Source organism: Poecilia mexicana, unplaced genomic scaffold, assembly GCF_051168715.1.
Source record: "Poecilia mexicana isolate PSO_F unplaced genomic scaffold, ASM5116871v1 scaffold_15, whole genome shotgun sequence".
Lineage (NCBI taxonomy): Eukaryota > Metazoa > Chordata > Actinopteri > Cyprinodontiformes > Poeciliidae > Poecilia > Poecilia mexicana.
The window spans coordinates 26,460,519-26,482,975 of record NW_028263384.1 but is presented as its reverse complement, the minus strand read 5'-3'; positions in this window follow the sequence as shown (position 1 = coordinate 26,482,975).

Below are 22,457 nucleotides of genomic sequence, written 5' to 3'. Positions count from 1 at the left end.
AGCTCCGACGGGTACTCGACATGATTAAGAGCCAATATATTGCTGCATAAAGCCCAGCTAAAGATGTCTTTTTTTCCGAGCCGCTCTTATTTGCCTGCTCTTTAAGTCCCTCTTTGCATCCTCCTCTACGTGTCTTTTAAGCTCTTCTGAGGCTTCTCCGAGGGAGAACGTTACACACATCATTTTGAATCGCTCACTCAGAGGCAGAAGCGTATCAAATGCCAGTGAAATCAGGAGCGCTCTGGTAATCAGGTGTTTTTAAGGTCCTTTCTGAGAGCCAAAATGCTGAAAAGTTTAGCATGGGTTCATCTCTTCATGGGGGGGTTTTCTTTTTAAGTAAGTACCCCCCTTTCCATTTCCGTTAAGACCAGTCATTATGTGCTTGGAATCGGCTTGCTGCAGATGCTAAAGAAGTTTTTAGGCGGCCAGGTGAGAGCCAAGTGAGGGATTTTGTGAAAAAGTGGCAGAGGTGTGGTTCACCCGCAAGCTTCTTGACCCCCCCCCCACTGTTTACATCTAAGTATGTGTGTCAGCAGAAAGTATTCCTGTCAACATGAAGCACAAACCCGCTTCATGTTCAGTCCTCTTAAGAGCCGCTGAGCTGTTCAGTATCCAAAACTTTCCCTCCAATCGCATCCCCTCCTTTCCTGCCGCCCCATTTGTCATTGCTTTCTTTCTCTCCGCCTCAACTTCTCTCCCTCTCTTTTCCATGTTGTCCCGCTGGCAGCTCGCGGTGAGGCGGGCATCATCTCGTATACATGGCGTGGTGCGTGATGTGGGACCACAGTAATGCAAGCATCTGCTCGCAGGGCTTTTGTGTTCAAAAGATTCAATTAAAAAATAATTACCAAAAGATTAGTGGTAGTCCGGTACGACTGTACTGTTTGAATAGATGTTTCCTTTTCATCTGCTGTAATAATAGGATGCTTTTTAATTAAAGAAAAGAAGAGGAAGCAGATGAAGAAAGAGAGGAGGAAGAAAAGGGAGAAAGGCGGACCCGCCTCAGTACACCCTGTCTGAAGACAAAGTTTGTTTGATGTGCAGCAAAATTAAATATTTTTTTTTGATCTAACAAATTAATTTTCACTCCAACTCCCTAGCCCTTCCTGTCCTTTCCTTTTCTCCCTCTTTTACTGGAGGAGATAAAGACAATTTAATTTAGATACAAATGCTGTGAAGAGCAGAGTGCGCACACAGTTACACACACTCTCAGCTGGTCAAGCCTGATTTAAATCCACTACTGGTAACTCCACCGCAGCCCAACTGTGAGGTCGAGAAAAACGCGGGCCTTATATCAACACTGATGGGCAGCACAGGGATGTGCGGGCATTAAAGCCAAGTAGGTCATTGTGTTATTGTCTGAATAATTGAACATGTATGTTTTTTAATTTGTGCTTTAAGTGTGGTAGCAAAAAAAGTAGTTGATTATAGTAGAATCTTCTACTTGTGATGTGTGTAATGTTTAGAATGGCCTGTTTCCATTTACTAATTTATGACAAGAATACCTGTCGATTAAAATAAACTCTTGTCTTAATGCAAAAAGGTGGTGCCATAAAGTTTAGGGCTTCAAACTTTTGAAGAAGGTCATTTGGACCTGCCTGCGGTGTTCTTTAGGCTCTATGATGCTATTTGCTGATGAATTAATTCACTGAATGGCTCAGCATCAAATTGCATTGTAGTCCAGTTGTCATTGTACCAGCCATCCACACCTGTCAGGTCTTCTGGTCCTCAAATCTTTGTTTAGAGTTGCCTTTGATTAACTGATTTGACAAAATGTAATGTTTATGGCTTGCTTTACAATTTGCTACTGGTTGTTGGTTATGGTGTGAAACACTTTAAACTCCCCTATGGTGCTGAAATGTGCTAAAAAAATAACTTGGCTTGTATTTTACTTAGATTAAAATACACACACGTGGACTTTGGAAAAAAAGTTTTACATGTAAAAAGTTTTTAAAAACCTAAAAATATTAAGCATATTTCAAAGAATATACTTAAGATATCACAAAATGTCCACTTTGGGATAGATATCGTAAATCTCAGGGTTCCCTAAACTACTCTTCTTAAACCTGTTAAAATTCCTTATTGGGGGTCCTGAGGGCCACTGTGCTGCAACTCTTAAATGCGCCTCTGCTTCAACTCACTCACTCAACTGAGTCAAAAAATAATCAGGCTGTTAGCAGAACTAAGGAGAACCTGACTGCACACAGTGGAGGTCATTCAATTATCTGATTTAGGTGTATTGGACCTGAGACACGCCTAAAAGCTGTCTGGCTCTGGTCTATGGTGTAGTCATCAAATCCAAAGACATTTCAACACATTTTTTAGGAATACTCACTGTCATAGGAAAGTCCTAAAAAAAGGTTTTGTCCTTTAAAGTGAACGTTCCCTAAAAGGAGAGTTTGGTCTTTAGAAAATCTCCTAAAAATCTCACACAGGTACTTTTAGCACCTCAAAACATTAACAGATTTTATTTTTCTTGATTAACAAAGCCATGAAAATAAAATTATTCCAGCAGAGTACTTCAGAGTTATTTAACAAACATGTTTTAATCATTCATTTGCCATGTACGTTTTTTTTTTCAGTTTCTGGAAATAAGTTTTTTGGTTGTTTTCTGGGTTTTATGCAAGTCAAAGAAGGTACTGATTGAAGTAGTAAATAGTAATAGAAGACAGAAAACAGTCCGTCTTGCTTCAAATGGTCATGAATTCATATTAATAGTCCCTTTATTCTTTGCTATTTGGTGATTTAACTTATCTCACACAAAATGTTCTCTTATTTAGACAAAACTGTATTAATTTTAATTTCCCTTGTGAGTTTTTTTTTATGTTGTGCTTTATTTTAGTTGTCTAAAAAGAATCCTTAACTCTTAATCTTTTTCCATCAATGTGACAGCAGGTCAAAGAATCTTACTATTAACTTCATCTGATATTAGAAATCTCTTATATTAAAATGGATTAATTCAACAAAGCTATATGATATAAAAACACCAACCAAGAGGCAACAAAGGGTAGAAGGACGTCTTAAAGAGGGAGGCTGCAGTGAGGCAGGTGAGAGAAGAGCCTGGCTGAAAGAGATGTCATTGATTCGGGGTCCCGATGGCTTTGTTCCTGCCATGCTCTGCAGCACAGGGCCGACGGACCCTAAGTCAACGGGCAACAAATGGGCACACAGCATTTCTCACGCTCACCGGCTTTGTGCTTACTCTGTCAGCCACGGCAAGACCTGTCAACTGCTGACCACTTCATCGGACCCCCAGAGAAACGGCGAGAACCATGGAGAAGAAGGCGGCAGACAGACGAGTCAAATGAAGGACCTCTTAGGTCCAGAGGGATCCTATCCAGCAAATTTCAATAGAGAGTCCTAGAAGATGGAGACTGTCTCGCCCTTTTATTTATTTTTTAAATTTACTTCAAAATGAACTTGATAAGGTATGCCAAAGTTGTTCACATCGTTGCCTTGCAGGAATAAATTTTTGGGCTCCAGTCTCCGCCTGGAGTCTTTCTGCATGAATTCTACACGTTCTACCTGTGAATGTGTGGGTTCTCTCCAGGTACCCCCTTCTCCTATAGACTAAAAATATAACAGTTGGGTTAATTGATTTGTCTTGTGAATACTTTCCTAGAATTGCATTCAAAAAAAATCAATAGCAGTAAACATCTTTTAATGATTTCATTCTAAACAGGTCAACAATAAACAGAACAAAGTATTTTTATATAAACATGATGATTGTGATTAAAGATTATTTAAGCAGTTTACAAAAATAATCAACATATTTTCAGACTGATTTAAAAGAAAGAGAAATCAGGGTTATCTAATATGCATACATCTCACAAAATGTACAGGCAACACTTGGCATCTCATTTTTTTTCCTTCTGTTAGCACAGGGAGGAATAAAAGACGGGGGCGTGGGGGAGGAGTAGGAGCATAGAAAGATATTAATTAAGCAGGGATTGTGCATTGACTCTGTCTTGTGCATAATACAAAAGGTTAAGCAAATGCCAGGGCAACAGTGTTACTTCAAACAATGACTATTAGCTTTGGAATCAGTTGTGTGTCTGCTGAGGAAAGGAGTCTATTCAGACTCCTGATTGCTACTCAGCACGACGTCTGTAGAGAAGGCAGGGGGTGGTGGTTTCAGAGCTGGGGTGGGAGTCACTCTATTTCAGTCTGTCATTAAATTAGCTGAAGGTAGCAGAGGTTGAGAACACACAATTATTGGTGTGAGTAAGGCGATTGGGTGGAGAGGAATGACGCATAAACAAGATGGCAATAGAGAGAACGACGAAACAGTTGGCGGTCAGCATAAGCACGGTGACGAGGAAAGGAGGTAAGGGATACGTTTTCCTTATGATAAACTAAAACGTTTTGCCAAAGACAACCTGAAACACCCAGTTAGCTTTTGCGTCAGGTCACTTTGCCCCCTCGTGAGTTCTTACCCCTCCTTTGGTGCCCAGTTTCCCTTGGGTATTTTCTTGACATTATACCTTAAGCTAATTATGAAAACTGTTTTGGTGAAAGTTTCTAGAAAAATTCTAATGTTTTAGTGTCTTGTTCATAATTGAGGGTAGGATGAGCAAGAGGACAAAGAAATGATGTCTCAAATACAAGTTGGTGAGTTGACCTTTGTTTATAGGAATGCGTAGCTTAAAGAAGGCTGTAAAGTCAAGATGGCTTGGAATAGAGCGAAAGGATTCAGTTCAGGCTTCTGATCAGGATGCCTCTCGACTGCCTCACTTTAGCTACATTCCTATGGGTGGAGTCCCAGAAGGAACCCAAAACCTGCTCCATATCCTTTCTGCCTACGTAATGCCTTGGGATGCCCACAAAACTGCTGGGGACAGGAATGTTTGGGCTTCCTTCCTTCCTGTTAACTTGGTCAAATGATCCTGGATAAGTGGAAGGGTAAAATAACCCTACAAAGAGTGTTGATTGCTATCACTAAAAAGGCAAATAAAGCCAAAAGAAAAGAAAAAAAGAATATCAATTTACAGTAGATCCCCAGTTCTCATAGGAGTTAGGTTAGGAACCACAACTGCCATGAATAGTTAAAGACATCTTCCAAAAATGCTTATATAACTGCTTATTTTCTAACCAAATATACCTTAATGTATAATAATATGCACAGTAGAAACTGTCTTAGCACAACTGCAGAACCTAATATCTACAGTCTTTCAGATTGTCGCTCTAAGGGTACAGCCAATCAGTATTGAGGAAAATAAATGGCACTCCTGAATTGGCTGCTTTGCCAATGTCAGACAGCAGCATGTCAAATAGCATTGCATCTATGTATTTCAGCTTCCAAAGCTGCATTTCCCTTCAAATATTTTAGATATGCTTTCTAAAAAAAATAGGCTAATTTTTAAAACCCAAACTGGGTTTCACAAAACAGTTGTTCCGTAAATCCAACAGGAAAAGTCCCTTTCTAACGTTAATCTGGTCACAGATAAATCAGAAATGTCAAAAAGTAAAAAAAAAAAAAAAAAAAGAAAAAAAAAAAGAAAAATCCAGCTGGCATTGTAAAACCAAAGAGGGAATGGAGAGGAACTCAAAGGTCCAGTTTGTAACTTTTATTAAAAATATATGTTTTTTACATATTTATTAAAACTATGGGACCAGTGGTATCCCAGCATTACCGGGAGGAGATGGAGGACCTCGATTTCTTCACAGATTGTCTGTATCATACCATCACAACAAATTATATATTGCGGAGAATTACCCTTTCTCCATCAGGCTCTTGATCTTTAAGGTTGAAGAAGAGTCAGTGAGTTGAATTCATGAATTCCATTTATTAAGACCAAAATACAGCTGGTCCACTTGTTCGTGCTATTGTTATGGGCTAACAAAGCAAAATGGCCTCAAACAACAGTTTGCAATTCCCTTTGTTAGCCTCTATCTAAGCTAGACATTCCCTAGTGCAGGGGTCCCCAAACTACGGCCCGCGGGCCGGATCCGGCCCGCCTCCACATTTGGTCCGGCCCCCTGAACAATACCAGAGAGCATTCAGATTTTTTTCCATTTATTGTATTTTCCGGTTTATATGTGGATTTTTCTTCAACCACCAGGGGGCTCCTTAGCAGGAAGTGTGTCCTGTAAATTGTGGGGTGCATTGCTGCCATCTGTTGGACTTTTAGGGAACTGCTTGACTTTTAGTACAGTTGCTAGCGGTAGAGCAGATGAACACACGTGTCTGTTATGAACGCCGCATTCCAGGTCGAGTTCTTCAAAGCAATGCCTGTAAGTAGCAGCTTATACTTCAAAACGAGCCTTTATGTTACCATATGAGAAATTAATATGTTAAATTTACATTCCCTCAATGGAATATATACTAGTCAGTCCCAGTCACCGTTTCACTCATGGGTTTTGGCCATGTGCTTTCTGGGTAAAAATCAATCGAGAAACGTACCCCCCCCATCAACAATCTCTGGCCCCCCACCAGAGAAGGGAAAAGTTATTTGGCCCTCACAGGAAAAAGTTTGGGGACCACTGCCCTAGTGTGTCATTTCCATTAGCCTCAGCTTTGCGCGCATGCTCTATGTAACTGCATGTGTGTGTATATGAGCATGGAAATAGCTAAAAGAGATGGAGTGAAAAGCAGAAGTATTTATTCTCAACAAAAATATATTTTATATAATATATACACACGTGTGTGTAAACGTTATATGCTTTAAGGCAGGGGTGCCCAAAGTCGGTCCTCGAGGGCCGGCATCCTGCATGTTTTAGTTCTCTCCATGGTTTAACGCACCTGGATCAAATGATGGCTCGTTAGAAGACCTAAGAGGAACACTGACATGCTGAAAAGGTTGTTACCATCAGCAGGGAGAGAACTAAAACGGGCAGGACGCCGGCCCTCGAGGACCGACTTTGGGCACCCCTGCTTTAAGGGGATCCAAATACAAAAATGTAATTGTAAATGGACATCAACTATTCAGTGATATGTGAAACCTTGCTAGCCTTATTCTATTTTCTGTCCTCACATCAAATAAATAAATGAATAGTAAATAAATAAACGCAAATTTCTCATTGTCACGCAATTTAGTTCTCCTAATTGGGAATCTTTCTAGACCGGACCCAAAAATGACAAAAAATATAATTTCAGGCTTCAGAGGTCTACAATTTTTTTGCAGTGTCCTATAAAATGGCTTAAATTATATGTAGAATAAAATACAAATTCAATTCAGGAACCTTTATAATAGACAAAAAAAAAAGTCATTTAGCTAAAGTAAGCCCAGAACCTGCTTCTTAACATGCAAGGACTTACAGTGAGCCTATTGAACAGCAGAAACCGGCTTTAAACTAGAATAAATTACTGCATCAAAATGACAAAAAAAGGTGGAAATAAACAAACCAGTAAAGCGGAGAAAACCTAATGGTAGAAGCCCCTTTTGTATTGAGAGAAATTACAGGAGCGTTTGATTTGCGCCGAGGTGCCATCCTGAACATATGGCATTTTAATTCCTGCCCGTCTCATCTGGATAACTTGGGGCCTGGTGAATATTGTAGCACCTTCAGGGAAATATGGGCACAAGCAGAATGCTTAAAAGCAAAGAGCTTCAATTTCCCACCTTAATGGGCCTTCCCACCCCCTATCTCTCCTTTCTCTCTTGTTGGTCTCTTAAATCCTGGAGTTTTTTTTCTCTTCTTCTTCTTTTCATTTTTACAGCCCTCATTTCTAATTTTTTTCACTCCTCCTGCCCTCCCTGTTTCCCTTATTTGCATTGATTTCCCCACTTAGAGTTTGAGTGGACTCGGAAGGAAAATAGGCCTCTATCAAACCACACTTGTTTTCCACCACACACACCTGACACACAGAAGAGGACTAGCGGTGTGCACAATTTGTTTGCGGCTGTTCATTTTTTTTAATCGTCTGAAGCCTTTTGTGTGGGTTGACAGCTTGAGACTAGTGACTAATAAGTCCAGGCCTGGTGCTGTCCTGCTGGGCTGAGCAGTCTCTTTACACACGCTCACATACATACAAACACACATATACAAAAAGAGATCCCGAGCTTGGCTTCTTATCCCGCACACACACACACATATATACACACGCCTAATCATCCTTGTGTCGAGCTCTCCGCTGGCGATCACCACTCCACCACACTGCCATCATGGGCCAATTAAGTGGCCATATATCTGTCTAACAGTCTCCTCTGTTTGAATGGACAGTAGTGAAGTAGCCCTAGTAAGCAGCAAGATGAGGCCACCCGCAGCTAGCAGTCAATTTGTAGCTTGAAGCCCAGTTGCCACAACACTCCAGCATTATTAGGACTAGTAGCACCATAGAGAATTTTTCTGTTTGCGTGTAAGAGAGGAGCAGCAGCAGAAAAAAGGATGTCCACTCCTTTGTATGTGTGTGTATATTTACCAAAACAAACATTTCTGTTCTTCAGGCTTGCGACCACGTTTATATTTTCTATGAAAGCAGTTTTGATTTAGTATGAAATTGAGCTTATCGCCTTGTTTAGCTTAATAATACCAGGGATGCCTGGTATTATTCTGACTTGGATGAAAAAAAAAAAAGTTTTTTGCAGTAAATTTGACTGTCAAGGAGAGATGGTTATTTTTAATGTAGCACCAGCCAAACATAAATGTAAGCACTCTTTCATGCAAGTTGGCAGAATTAGACATAAATGGGCATAAGTTAGGTCACTAGATGGCAAGAAAGTTTGTCCAACGCATTCCTTTGTGTGTGCAAAAGATATGTTAATGGGTTTTAGTCATATTCTTACACCACACTGGTGGTGCAAGGTGATTTCAGGCAAACTTGGAACTTTTATACAATTGTAAAAAATAAAAACAAAAGGAGCTGGTATGTAAACTGCATATAAAGCTTCAATAAATTTTAAATAATTATTTTTTCTATACCCGTTTTTGTTATACTTATTCTTCCAAAGTGATAAAACCTCAGTCATGGTTGACATGGCTCTGACTGATGTTTAATCAGGTTGTCCGTTAGGTCCAGTCACACTTTGACCCCAGCTTACTTAAGTTGTAACAATTCTCTGAAAGTGTGGACAGAGCCATGACTCACCTCTACCATTTTATTTTACAAGTGACAGTTAAATGTGATTTTATGTGCAGAAAAAAGTTTATCTGAACCTATGTCTCATTGTACTATTGTTTGATTTAGTTTTACATAATTTTTCTGATATTCAAATAACACTCTAGCTACCTGATTACATCAGCATCAATATGAATTAGTACATGGTTGACTTTTGACAGGGATTTAGTCTTTAGAGACCTTTCCTTAAGTTAGAACAGAGGCTAATTTTGTTAGAGTTCCAAAAGGATTGTGCTTATTACAAAAAGCAAAAACAGAAGAAACATGTACTACACACCTGCTTTTTATATGGATAATGTAGAAACTTTTGATCGTTTAAAATCCTACTCTTTTTAAAAAGTGGGTTTCTTGATTTTATATCTTGCCCTTTAGAGAGGGAAAGTAAGACAAAGTGTGTATGTGAAGAGTCACACAGAAAAAAAAAAGTACATGAATCTCCAATGTAAATCAAAGGAGAGAAACTACAATACAGACAAAAAAGAGGAAAAGGCACAGTGAAAGAAATGAGGTAAAGCCCAGAGTGCTTTAGAGGTGATTATTCTAATTTAGGAACCAATGTAAATCTAAATGAAGTCACGTCAGGAGTCGCCGGTTGGACACAACATAATCACCCTGGGACTTCCCATCCCATCATCCTGCTCTCTCTTCTTTCCATCCACCTCTCCCCATCTCCATCTCTGAGACTCTGTTTGAGACCTTTTGAGTGGGTAACCTCAGCAACACCACACGCAGAGGGACCAGTGGAGGTATTATTGTGCTAGGTATTGGTTTTTGGGTGGAGTAGTCGTCGGAACGGCACTATGGGAAAAACAGGAACGCAGAGGTGTTGAAGGTTAGACAGCCTATATGGGCTCTCTCACAAACACCGTCACACTGATATTCCCATCTGGGTCCTAACAGATCGGGATGTGGAGACGTGTTAACGGAGCAGGTTTCTCCGTCCATACGCCCACAGAAGACTGCATAAGCTGTAAGCACAGTATGTGTACAGTGGATGCCTGTAAATCCGATATGTACGCAATCACAAAATCAATGAAAAAAAGGGATATTTGGAGGTGGTTTTGTTGATCATTGAAATATTTAACTACTGGAAGCAAAACTAATTTTGTAACCATGATCGATGACATTGAGAGGATTTTTCCAATAACATTTTGGGATCCATTTACTGTCTGATGTAAATGGATCAGACAGTAATTGAGACTAATTATATATATATATATATATATATATATATATATATATATATATATATATATATATATATATATATATATATATATATAATGATATAATGCATAATAAATATATATTAATAATATATATAACAAGTAAATTCTACATTTTGACAAATAGAAAAGTTATCAAGTATAATAATCCTCAAACATATTAATAAATATTCCTGTTTTTTGTTTTGTTTTTTTCAATCAAAGACTTTGCCCCCCATTTTAATGTCAAATCAAAGCTCTTGGTCAGCTGCCGATCTGCTGTGCCATCTTTGATCGCTGGCATCGCCCTGGAAGTGGGGCTGAAATCTGTTTTTACTGGTGGACGCAGCAGATTTGTTGATCCTGTCAAGCAGTAATCACACGTGTCTGATGTTGTGTGCATCAATCTCCAAAAACCCAAACTACACAGAAGAAATTAAGACGGCTACATTTGCTGAAAGTGATACTGATGTAAAAGCAGTTCATAACAGGGTATATATTGTGTCTCATTGTTGGGATGAATTATTGTTAATAACATCCCTGTTTTTCAAGCATCACTTTTGAGAGTGAATATTATTGTTATGCTTGTGTGACTCATACACAATGTGCACTGGTCCATTAGGTATATCTCATAAATAAACTAACATAATTAAAATCCAAATTTAACAATCAACCCAGATCAAGGCTTACAGATAAAGTCCGGACTCTGGTTTAAGATTATAGTTTGGAAATAATTTTACTAATTAATAAAAATTAACATGAGCAATTTATTGGCATTCTTTACCTTTATTTTTATTTCACAGGTCAATTAAAAGCACTTTAGTGGTATCTCACATGTTCTGTAGAAAAGTACCATTTGTACAGATATGGCTGTGGTTATTTCAATATGTATGTATATTTAATATTTCATTTTTCTAGTTTTTTATCATATAGTTTTTTGGAACTGGAAAACTAAAAAACAACAAAAAAATCACCTACAAGCTGAAGGTGAAAACAAACGCATAGGGACACAACCAACAATTCTAATATGAGTGTGTAGCTCTTAGTGTTTAATAATCAAGATATAACTTAACATAAGATAGAAATGACCCCAATTTTAATTTAGTTTCAAGTATCGCATGTGTAGCTTACTAAAAAAGTGAACATAAATGGATGTGTGTGTCTGCAGTGGTTTGGGGCCCCAGCCGAGGGTTGAAGCTCCTTGCACTTAGTGGTCATTTATCATGGGAAGAGTCCCAGATAACACCTGCCTTCACCGGCAGGTCAGGAGAGGGTCATCTGCTGACCTGGATGGCAAAATATTTAACCATCACCTCCCATGACCAACACACGTTGACTGTGTGAGGGCAGAGGGGAATAATCTCATTCTGTGACGTGTAGCCGAAGTGACCTCTCGTCTACATTTCATCCAAGGAAGCTTGGCTTTACCTCTGATAGAAGCACCAGCAGCAGCCTGTCAACCTGTGACGAGCCTATGCAGCAAAACTCTCATATATCCTTTCAATGCATATAGTAAACTATTATTTCTGCTGCTTTTGCACTCGCACCAAAGCAGACTCTCAATGAGGACCTAAGAATCTTCTGCATTAACTGTCCTCCCCAACCTTTTATACTTTAAGTCCCCCGTTTCAGTGTAAAGGAGAGCAGTGTGATACGGACAGGAATAGAGACACAGAGAAGATGAAGAACCCTTTTGATATAGTGCTGCAGGCAAAAGAAGAGAAAATTGATTGAACCTTGATGAGAATAATATCAAGGGGTGTGTTCACTTAGTGCTGGACCTGCTGCATGCGCCAGGGATTAAGACACCCTGTACATATGTATGATCTGTGCTGGGCTGTGATTCTAGGTTAAAAGGAAGCGCAAGGGAACAGCACATTTCCATGATTTTTCCTTTTAATCCTCTTCCGACATGCCCTCTGATAACACTGGTTTGGGCCGTGTAGAGATAAATAAGTCATAAATACATTCTGATAAAAGATAACTTAAAACTGTCTCACTATAAATAAATGCATATCCATCTGGATGTAGAAAATGTAGCTTCTTGAGCCGGTGCACATCATGTCCTATGAGACAGACACTTAAAAAAAAAAACTGCAAACGGACATAGTTAGAAATTACCATTCGAATCACTATAAACAACATTTACGAAAATACAGCAAATAAAACCGCTTCACAATACTGATCAGACTCGTGTGTGTTTACTTCAAAGTACGATGAAACTACACAAATGAAATAAAAGAGAATGATTCAGAGGAGGACGGTTCCACAGTCAGCAGCGAGTATGTCAAAGAATTTTGATTTGGGCTAATTTATTGGAAAAAAAAAGATTTTACTGTACTTGAACAAACAAAGAATAATTAACATTACACTGGTTTCACAGCATGAAATGGATGTAAATTCTGGCAGGTTGACAGACTGAAAATCATTCCATCAGACCTCTGGTGCGGTCAGATATACGTGTGCATGCATCTGTACATGAGAGACAGGCTTGTGTATATATGCCATCTGGCAGAGGCGCCTCACACCCTGAGCTACCCGTCCCTGTGTGTCGGATCAGAACCGGCGGACCGTGGATCCAGATCATTGCTTGTACCAAATACCACCCAAAATAAACACACATGCAGCACCAGAGCACAGATGCTATGAGAGAACACACTAATTGCAGTCTGTGGTTGTCAATCAAGCCTCCACCTACCCACCCCCTCCTCCATTATCTTTCTTTTTAGCATCTACTCTCCCTTCCTCGTGCCCCATGGAGATCCCCAGTCCCTCCCTCTCTCCACCACCTACTGGGGACAGCTGAGAACAATCTGGGGACGCTTTGAGACATTCATTAAGACTGCAGAAGTTGCTGAAGCTGCATATTTTCTGTGCGGTGGCATCGCTGCGGATGAAGATAGCCTCAGAAAGGTAAAGAGTGATCCAGAAACACTTATTGTTCTGTAAGAATTAGTTTGGTCCGAACAGGTATCAGGGCTCTGAAAGGGTTAAAAGTTGGTGTTGCACTTTTTCCTTTCTTGCCATATAAGCTGGCATATTAAAAACACGTCACAAGGGTCTATATGTGAAGACTTTAAGGGGATTTATAATAAGAATTTAAATCCCGTCACATCTTTAATGTGTGTTGCTTTTATTATACTACAATCTTTCAAACCCCCTTTTTTCATTGAGTTGATGACTACTGAAAAGATGCTGGAAAGTTTCTTTCCTTCACTTTTACAGGACAAAAAAGACACTTAAAGCTGACGGCTCAGTCTCTGAATTTGCTGCATATGTAGGTATATCTTAAAAGATTATTTTTAGGGGGAGAAAAAACATCATAAATATGATGTGTGCATGTTTATGATATACCTTTTTAGATGCCACATAATCTGTATATTGGGATGTGTTGTGATTGTAATAAACTGTACTACGGCATGATTACTTCAGTTAGTTTTGCAGTACTCTCACAATATTTTTTTCTTTTTGCATGACTCCTACTGGTCAAGTTATTACATGAATAATCTGACTAAGGTCAATTTCTCTGCCACCTCAAACACTTTATGCATTCGACATACTCAGGAGACATAATTTTCATCAGTGCAGACAGAGTGTCTGCATATTTGTGCATGGCATTAAGTAACGGGACGTGGTCATGTTTCCCGTCACATGCTACAGAACTCCACCAGGAGTGGAGGCTGTACTCCTCAACGCGGTTGTCTTGGATTCAGTTTCCGGTCTCGAGTCTCCCTGTCTTGCTGCATGTCCATGTACGATTCTATACTGGATTCTAGAGACTAAAAAAATCTTAAAAAGGAAATGTTTAACATTTTCCCGCTCTTATTATATTTATCACAAGTATAGTATCAAAAGATCTTCATCATACTTCAGGGATTTTTACTTGCCTTTTACCGTATTTGTGACAATCTGCAAAGCAAGACTTAATACACTTATCTGATGCTTGAGTTTATATTGTGCAGGATTTGTAAACATAAAAGGGATCAAGACATCAAGAAATTATTGCTGAGCATGACGGTTGTGACAAGACGCAGAATCAATTTACGCTTCTTCAAAACCTCCACTTGAAGCTGGTGGCAGGCAAGAAGGAGCCAAGATGCTAATCGCCTGAAAGATCCTGGTGTAATGCTTTCCCTCCCATTCAGCTCGGCTCTGTCTGAAGCTCTCTTTCCTAATTATCTCTGTAGGACATACATTAACAGACCAAACACAAATGCCATCGAAACTACAATGGTCCCACAGTTGTCATTATCGCAAGGCACTAATTGATCTTATTAGCTGGTTACAATAAGGTGCTCCTAATAAGTAGCTCCAAACATTTTAAATTTGCATTTATAGATATAAGCACGTAATGATTTGCTATGAAACTTTTTACTTCATTTGTTGAGGACCAGTGTTAGTGACACTCCTGTTGAAAACTACTAAAAGCATGACATGGATGGTGTTATTAAAATCGTGTCTTATTCTGCTAAAGGCAATATCTTGTATTTTCCTGTTTTGTGACCCAGACTCACCGATCCATCGCTTTCGGTTCATTCAGGAACCGTCATGAAAAAAGAAGAATCTCTGGAGTGAAATCTTAGGTTTTTAACACAAATACTATGGCATAATGTTGTGAGATTGTAGCAGGTAAAGCAACACAGAGGCTTTACAAAAAAACATATACATATGTGCATGTTAAGCTAAATTAAATCAATGAATAAGTACAGTCTTACATGTGGTCCAAAATGAACTATAAATAGAAAACAATCTTTGCGGCAAAAATTCACCCAATCTGATGGAAGTTAAAAGTTTAAACTAAGTTTTAGAAAGCAATTATTTTAGTTGGATTTGGATTTCGGCACACATCCATGTGGCAATATTAGTTCTTTCAGCCAAGGCTTTTCAATGAATTCTTCAGAGACGGTGTTAGAAAATGCAGACAGAAGTTAATAAAAGTCTAATCAAAATAACTTCCAAAGCTTTGGCTTCTTTCACTTTCTAAATGAGATCAAAGCAAGAGTCGAAACCATTTAGGAACGTGCAACATCACAAAGAGAAACAACAACAAAAAAGAGAAAGTGTAATGAATGGCCAGGCAACAAACAAATAAAATAATGGGAGAAGAATAAAAACAGAGCAAAGAGGAGGGATAGAACAATCCACCCGGGACGCTTCGCCTTTATTGTCTTGCCTCTTCTTTCATCTCATGTATTTTTGTTTCTTTTGTTTATTTCTCCATTTGAGACATTTAGTTTCTCATGTGTTGTCCAAAGGGGCAGGATGTTGGGGGTTGCTTTCCAGGGGGTCGACTTATTATCATGTGTCGAAAGTGGGTGTAAGTGTGTGAGAGTCCTTGTTTGTGTAATTATGCTCTCCACATTTCCATATTTGAAATGTGCTGAGCTATAATTGGCTTGATGATGTGAACAATTGTTGATTAGTCTTTGTTTTTAATTATTACAGTGTCAGAATCTCAGTTTTTGTCAGACTAGATTGGGAGCGTAGTCAGGCAGCACTTTTGTCAATACCGTTCTACAACTGTGCAGTTTCACGCAGAAGTGAAGCTCATACAGATTCTTTATATGTGCAGTATTTATTTCATTTCTGTTCATTTTGATGAATATAAACACAAACTATAAAAACAAAAATGTGTTCATTACTAATATTATGTAAGAGCAATGAAAGGATGAGAAGTCACAAATAGTCATTGCTAATAAAACTGTTCACAGATTGCTGTAAGGAAGCATAACAATGGAAAGTTGAGCGTAAGGAAAAGGTATTGTCAAAAAATTTACACAAAACAGCAAATATAAAGAGCCTTTAGAAAATTCTGAAACTAAATCGATCCAAGAGTTTGAGGATACACAAGGTGTGGACTCCACCGAAGTCAGATTTTTAAGAGCCTCTGTGCAGACGTGTCCAGGCCATGGGCCATAACTGTTACACTCTTTTTGTTAAGCCACTTCTAAACCAGACGAGATCAGAAATATGGGCTAGAGCTAAGGCCAGCATCTGGCACGTTTAGGTTCTTTTTCTGGATCACCTCATCTGAATGAAAAGATGGCTTGTTAGCAGGGCTCAACAGAAAATTGACTTTCTGAGGAGACATCTACTACCAGGGTGTTGAAACAGAGGTGGATACCGGCAGGATACCGGCCCCTGAGGACTGACTAGGACACCCCTGGACTAAGGAGAAAAAGGCTGACATCTTACTCCAAAGATCTCTTACACATGAAAGCCAGGTTCATCATAAAAATCAGTGTGACAATTTTGGGTGCCAAGTCATCTGCTTGCGCTGGTTTGTCAGTATTCATCCCTCTACTGACAAATGTTATGGAGATTCTGATTTTTTTTTTTTTTTCAGCATGATTTGATACAGGCCTCATTGCCAGTACCTCAATTTCAGGAGGACTATGAAAGACACCAGAGACAACAGTGCAAAAGAGCTAAAGGCTGATATTAAAGCAATTATTTTTACTTTTCAGTGGTATCCTAGATTAGTGACTTGCACCCGTATGCAAAAACTCATTTTTTTTTTTGTATTAACTCTTTGATTCCTGACAAATCATTTTGGCACTCCATGTGTTTTGTACTTTAACCTGCACCATTATTGCTTTTATCGGTAGGTCAAATGTGGAATTCAATTTTTCTTCATAAATTGGAGAACTACTCCTTTTTATCACCGCACCCAGCTGTCCACTACTGCGACTTGTGAAGAGAGGCTGGTTGTCCAAGGAGAGAGGACGGGCCAACCTGAGTACAGAAATGAAAGGAGCATGAAGAAATCAATTTTGAGAGCGATCTCTTTTTCACCTTCCACTTGGAGAAGGAGGTTGGAGGCAGTGGCTGAAGGGAGGGGAGGATGCGGAGTGATGGGCCTACAGGACACGTTAGGTCAATAAAGAATCAATCAGAGTGGGTGAAACCGCAAGCTGAGAGGAAAGGAGTGCGGAGTCGGCCTCAGCTACTTCATATTATATAGGAGGTTTTGGTACTGGATAATGACCAAACCCTGTAGTGCTGTGCTGCACTAAGCTGCTTTTTTAATCCAGTAACAGAGCTTAACAACATTTTAAATTCCAGTCGGTTGGAAAAAAGTGAATTGTTTTCTTCATGTTGGGAGTGACTCACTTCTCTAAATCAAGTCAAGTTTATTTGTACAGCACATTTCAAGAACGAGCTGCATTCAAAGTGCCATATGTGATAAAAACAAGACACAATAAACAAACATAGATTATGACATTGCAGTATCAAAATAATGAGAATTAATCAAATGCTGCAATTCAAACAAGACTTAGTCAATGTTCCATCTATTCTTAATTAAATTCAACTCAATCTAAATGGACTCTTAGCCTTGATTTAAAGCAACTCTGTGTTTCAACAGTTTTGCAGTTTTCTGGAAGTTTGTTCTACATTAGAGGATAAAAACTCCATAGCTGGTTCTGATTCTGAGGCTGCAGAGCCAACTATAACCACAAAACCTGAGAGATCTTTAAGGTTGAAACAACAGCAGGTCGTTAATGTATTTTGGTGCTAAGCCATTAAGTGATTTCCAAACTAATAGAAGTATATCAAAGTGTATTCTCTGAGCTACAGAGAGACAGTGTATGGACTTTAGATCTGGGGTGATGTTTTATATTTTCCTAGTTTTAGTGAAGACGAAAGCAGCAGCATTTTGGATCAGCTGTCTGATTGACCTCTTAGGCAGACCTGTGTTGCTGTAATCAATTCAACTAAAGATAAATGCATTGATGAGTTTCTCCAGATCTTGTTGGGACATTAGTTCTGGAAATGTTCTTCAGGTGATAGAAGGCTGACTTAGTAATTTTCTTTTGTGTTTCTTGATGTGAGGTCTGAGTCCATCACCACACCTTGACTTCAGGCCAGTTCAGTAGTTTCTTGCTGTAATAGCAATGACGTCTTGTTCTTCTTGAGGCACAAAAATAATTACTTCAGTTTTCCAAGTGGAGACGCTAAAGCATCTAGAGGTGTGGTTCGGAAGAGACGGTGTGGTTCGGAAGAGACGGAAGCCATACCTCGGGTTGCCTATCTTTTTTTTCTCCATGTGGGTTTGTGATTGATTGAGTCTTGCCTCAGGTCAGTCCCTCCTTCTGGTGAGGACAAATATGGAACATTTTAGAACATGTGTCTCCCAAAACATGATAAATAAAACTAGGAGCATTTTAGAAAATGAACACCATACTGAAGCACAGTGTGACGATATGTGACACCTGAGGAACTTTGCCAAATCAATGGAAACATTAGTTCTGTTCTCTAACACAGAATACTGTATTTTTTTATCTTAACCTCGAGCACATTTAGATTTTGCAGCAGGACAATCATCTAAAGTGCACCAAGTCCACCACTGAAGCTTTTGAAATTGTCAATTCAAAGTCTGAACTGAAGTCCAATTGAAATTTTGACCTTAAACAGACCATTTATTGTGGAAAGTTCTCAGAAATGGTTGAATTAAAAATATTTCTGTCAAGGAGATTGCACCAAATTTCCTTCCCAGCAACAGCAAAGATCACGGCCAGTTAGTGCAAACAGTTGGTTGCAGTTGATGCCACAAAGGGTGGAACAACAAGTTATTAAATCTAGGGTGTAGTCAGTTTCCAGAAAGGATCAGGTTTGGTTTGGATCTTTTTTTTTTTTTTTTTGTCTCGTTAATTGAACCTATAATTTGAGAACTGAATTTTGTGTTTGTTCACAACGATTTTCAGATATTTGTTTGATAATTGTAATTACTGAAGTCTGACAAGAAGGCAAAACCAGAAGAAATCTGCAACAGGGCACCGACTTTGTAACAGCACGTTGCTCCTGCTACTGAACGCCTCCTTATAATCCATGGTAACACAAGGTGTGTTGCCGACCAGATAACACCCAGAATGATTTTTTTTTCACCTTTAAAGAATACAACTTTCTGTTGCTGTAAACATACTTAGTGTTAAGTGTTTACAACCTTTAAACAGTAAAAATCCACTTATTAATCACATGAAATCTACTACTCAGCTCGTTCCCTCTCTGAAAACATGCCCAAGTCACTCTTCATTATAATTTCACTGGATGTGTTGTGACATTCCTGACATGTGAAAAATAATGAGGAAATGGAGAAAGGATAATAAAACAGCCTATGAGAGCTCTGTTTCCTTTGAAAACATTTCTTTGTCTCTCTGCTGGTGATGTACAAAGCTGCCACTTACACAAATAAAGATATCAATTAAGAGGCATAATTGAGATGGTGTAGATATATAAAAATGAATTTCCCAGAGGTGTCCTGGGTAATGAGTTCCATAGAGGTATTAAAGGTAGACGTGTGTCATGGGCCTTGTGAAAAAGCTCTTGTGACACTTGCACAAAGTGATATTGCTTATCTTTTTTTGTTTAATATGTGGATCTTTGTCATTTTTCCAGCCTGATCTTTGAAGAAATGGTTCCATCTGATTAGAAGCTGAATGTTTTCTGGTTTCTGAGAACGACTCGTTTAACAGCTGAATCTTTGGTGTGTGATTTGCAGGAGAGGGCGTATGTTTTGAATAACACAGCTGATGTGTGAAAATATTAGAAAATATTAGCTCATGTATCAAGCATAATTCCTGCATCTCCAGAAAGAACTTTATGCAGAAATGCCGTCAGCAAAATATCCGTCAAAGCCTGCAAGGGCAGAATCAAGACTCAATTAATGTCGACTGAGTCTTGGTTAATTATGTCCTCACATAGATATCTCTTCATGTAGCCAGTTTCACTAGTATTTACCTTTATACAATGGGTACTATGGTCTTTATTCCCACAGAAACGTACAATGATACCATTAGAACACAAAACTACCTCTTCACTTGCTACCTTATTTATTTCTTACATAGATTTAGTGAGGTGTTGGAAACACCTCAGATTTTGAGTCATGATGATGATAGTCAAAGGTGCTACGATCATTTTGACATGGTACATTATCCTGCTGGACGTAGCGATCAGAAAAAAGGTACGCCTGGATGGACATTATCAAAATCAATCATACAGGTATGACACGTATCAAGAAAATGTCCCCCACACCATCGCACCACCACCAGCTGGACCTAGTGGTTTGAGGCAGGAACAACATTCTTCCAATCTAGTATTGTTCAGTTTTGGTGAGGCTGTGTTAATTTTAGCCTTGGTGTTTTGACTTCTGTTGCTTTCCGTTTAGTCAAAATTGTCTGGTTGATCAGGGCATCATTTTTGCTGTGTTGATGCACATCGCTCATTTTTTTTAAAAATTATTTTATAAAAGTCTTTTTTTGGTCAACTTTTTGGTAGTAGTTCAATTAGTTTTACCTGTTAACAAAAGAAGGAAATCTCCTGAAAAGGACGCAAAAACAAAAAAAAATATCAGAATACAGCTATGAAGTAAACTCTGTCATTAAAAGAGTTGTATATCAGAATTGTTGAATGTTGGAACTTTTTTAGCAAGTTCAGGAGATTTACTCAAAAAAAGAAAAGTGACTGGTCAAGTTTCTGTTTCACTTTTTGGAGGGGATATATTTGTGCCTAATGACTCTCAAGGCTACTAAAAACACCTTCGGGTTAAAAGCCCAATCTGAAAATCAGTTGATGCTACTCAGTCGCTGCTGTGATTTATGTTTTTTGCCTTTTGGGGTAAATGTGAAATTGAATAGGTGTACCAAATGAAGTGGCCGGTGAGCGGATATGTGTGTTAAGCATGTGTTTTTCTGCCTTACCTTTTGTCCAGGGAATCCTTGGCCATTCCCTGCTTATGGATTTCCCAAGAAGTATAGAACCTCTGTTCCGTTCTACTGGAGGAGAATGCATAATGAAGACAATGTTAAAGGATAATGTGCAGAAAAAATCTACAAAAGTGACAGAGTTGTATAAGCCCCAAAAAATCCAGTCAGTTGCATCCATACTCCCAAACTCATCCAACTCTACAAACATAAAAGATGCAAGGTTCTCCATCTCTCTGAGGACAGACTCGGTGTTCTGCATATTGAATGAAACAAGAGCAGAACAAGATCTATTTTCAGGGCAAAACACACACCTTCAAAGCTTATTTTCAGTGCTGTTGGCAACCTGGACGACAAGGTCAAGATAAGGAAGTTTGGAGGAAGTTGAAGAATCCAGACTGAAAAACTTACTTAACATTGTCCAGTTAAAGAACTTGCCCCCCTACAACTGTGGGAAACTGTGTGAATTTCAAAGTTTGACACAAGATCAGAAAACTAATGGGCCAGCATATTTCTATATAGAAGCAGATTGTTAATAGTCTGAAGGTAGATTGGACCACAGTCTTCTTGAAGAATTGTATTGGTTACACATTTCAGTATAATGAAAAGAAATCTTGTAATCCCACTAGAGAACATCTACACTCTGATCTTAATGTCAAACATCTGAATAATTCAGTAGAGGCTAGGGAGAAAGTTGGTTTGAACAAATGAGTCTAAACTAAAATTATTTGTTTTCAACTTGATTTCCAGTGTTAGGACTAGAGAAATGTACGACCCAAAGATCATAAGTAATATCCTTACCGGGAAAAAAAAAGACATCACTGATGTGGCTTAACATTTTTAACAGCCACAAAATCTAGGGTTTAAAATTAGTAGAAATTTGCCCAAAAAAGACTAAAAAATAGATTTGAAACAATTAAGTTGGTCAGATATGAGAAACAGCAAGGTTCAAGGAACCGAGGAACCAAGAATAAAAAAGTGAGGATGAGTAAAGGGGTGCAAAAACACAAAAAATGAAAAGTAAGACTGGAATTGGACCAAGGATCAGAAGAAAAGGAAATGAAAAGAAAGAACTAAATCAGAGATGTGCACAGGAGAAACGCTACATTCTTCTAAGTTTGTATGTGTGCATCGTGGTGTTGTCATGGCATGCAGCAACCTAGCATGCCTTTTAATTCTGCTGAGTAAATAATGCATCCAGCACAGTCCATAATTTATATAAGTGGACATGCAATCAGTTCAGATTAACATGCATGATGCCCTTGTGTGTGTGCGTGCATGTGTGTGTGTGTGTGTGTGTGTGTGTGTGTGTGTGTGTGCGTGTGTGTGTGAAAGAGGAAGCAAGAGCAAGATACTAGGGGATCTCTGTAACATGACAGGTCACTGACTTTATCAGTGCAGCTCTTTGCCACTTTTTCCTCGACTGGCTTCTGCTTTACTTTCACATGAAACTAGCAGTTTGCATTGATTTCAAAGTAGACGTTACATTCTTGT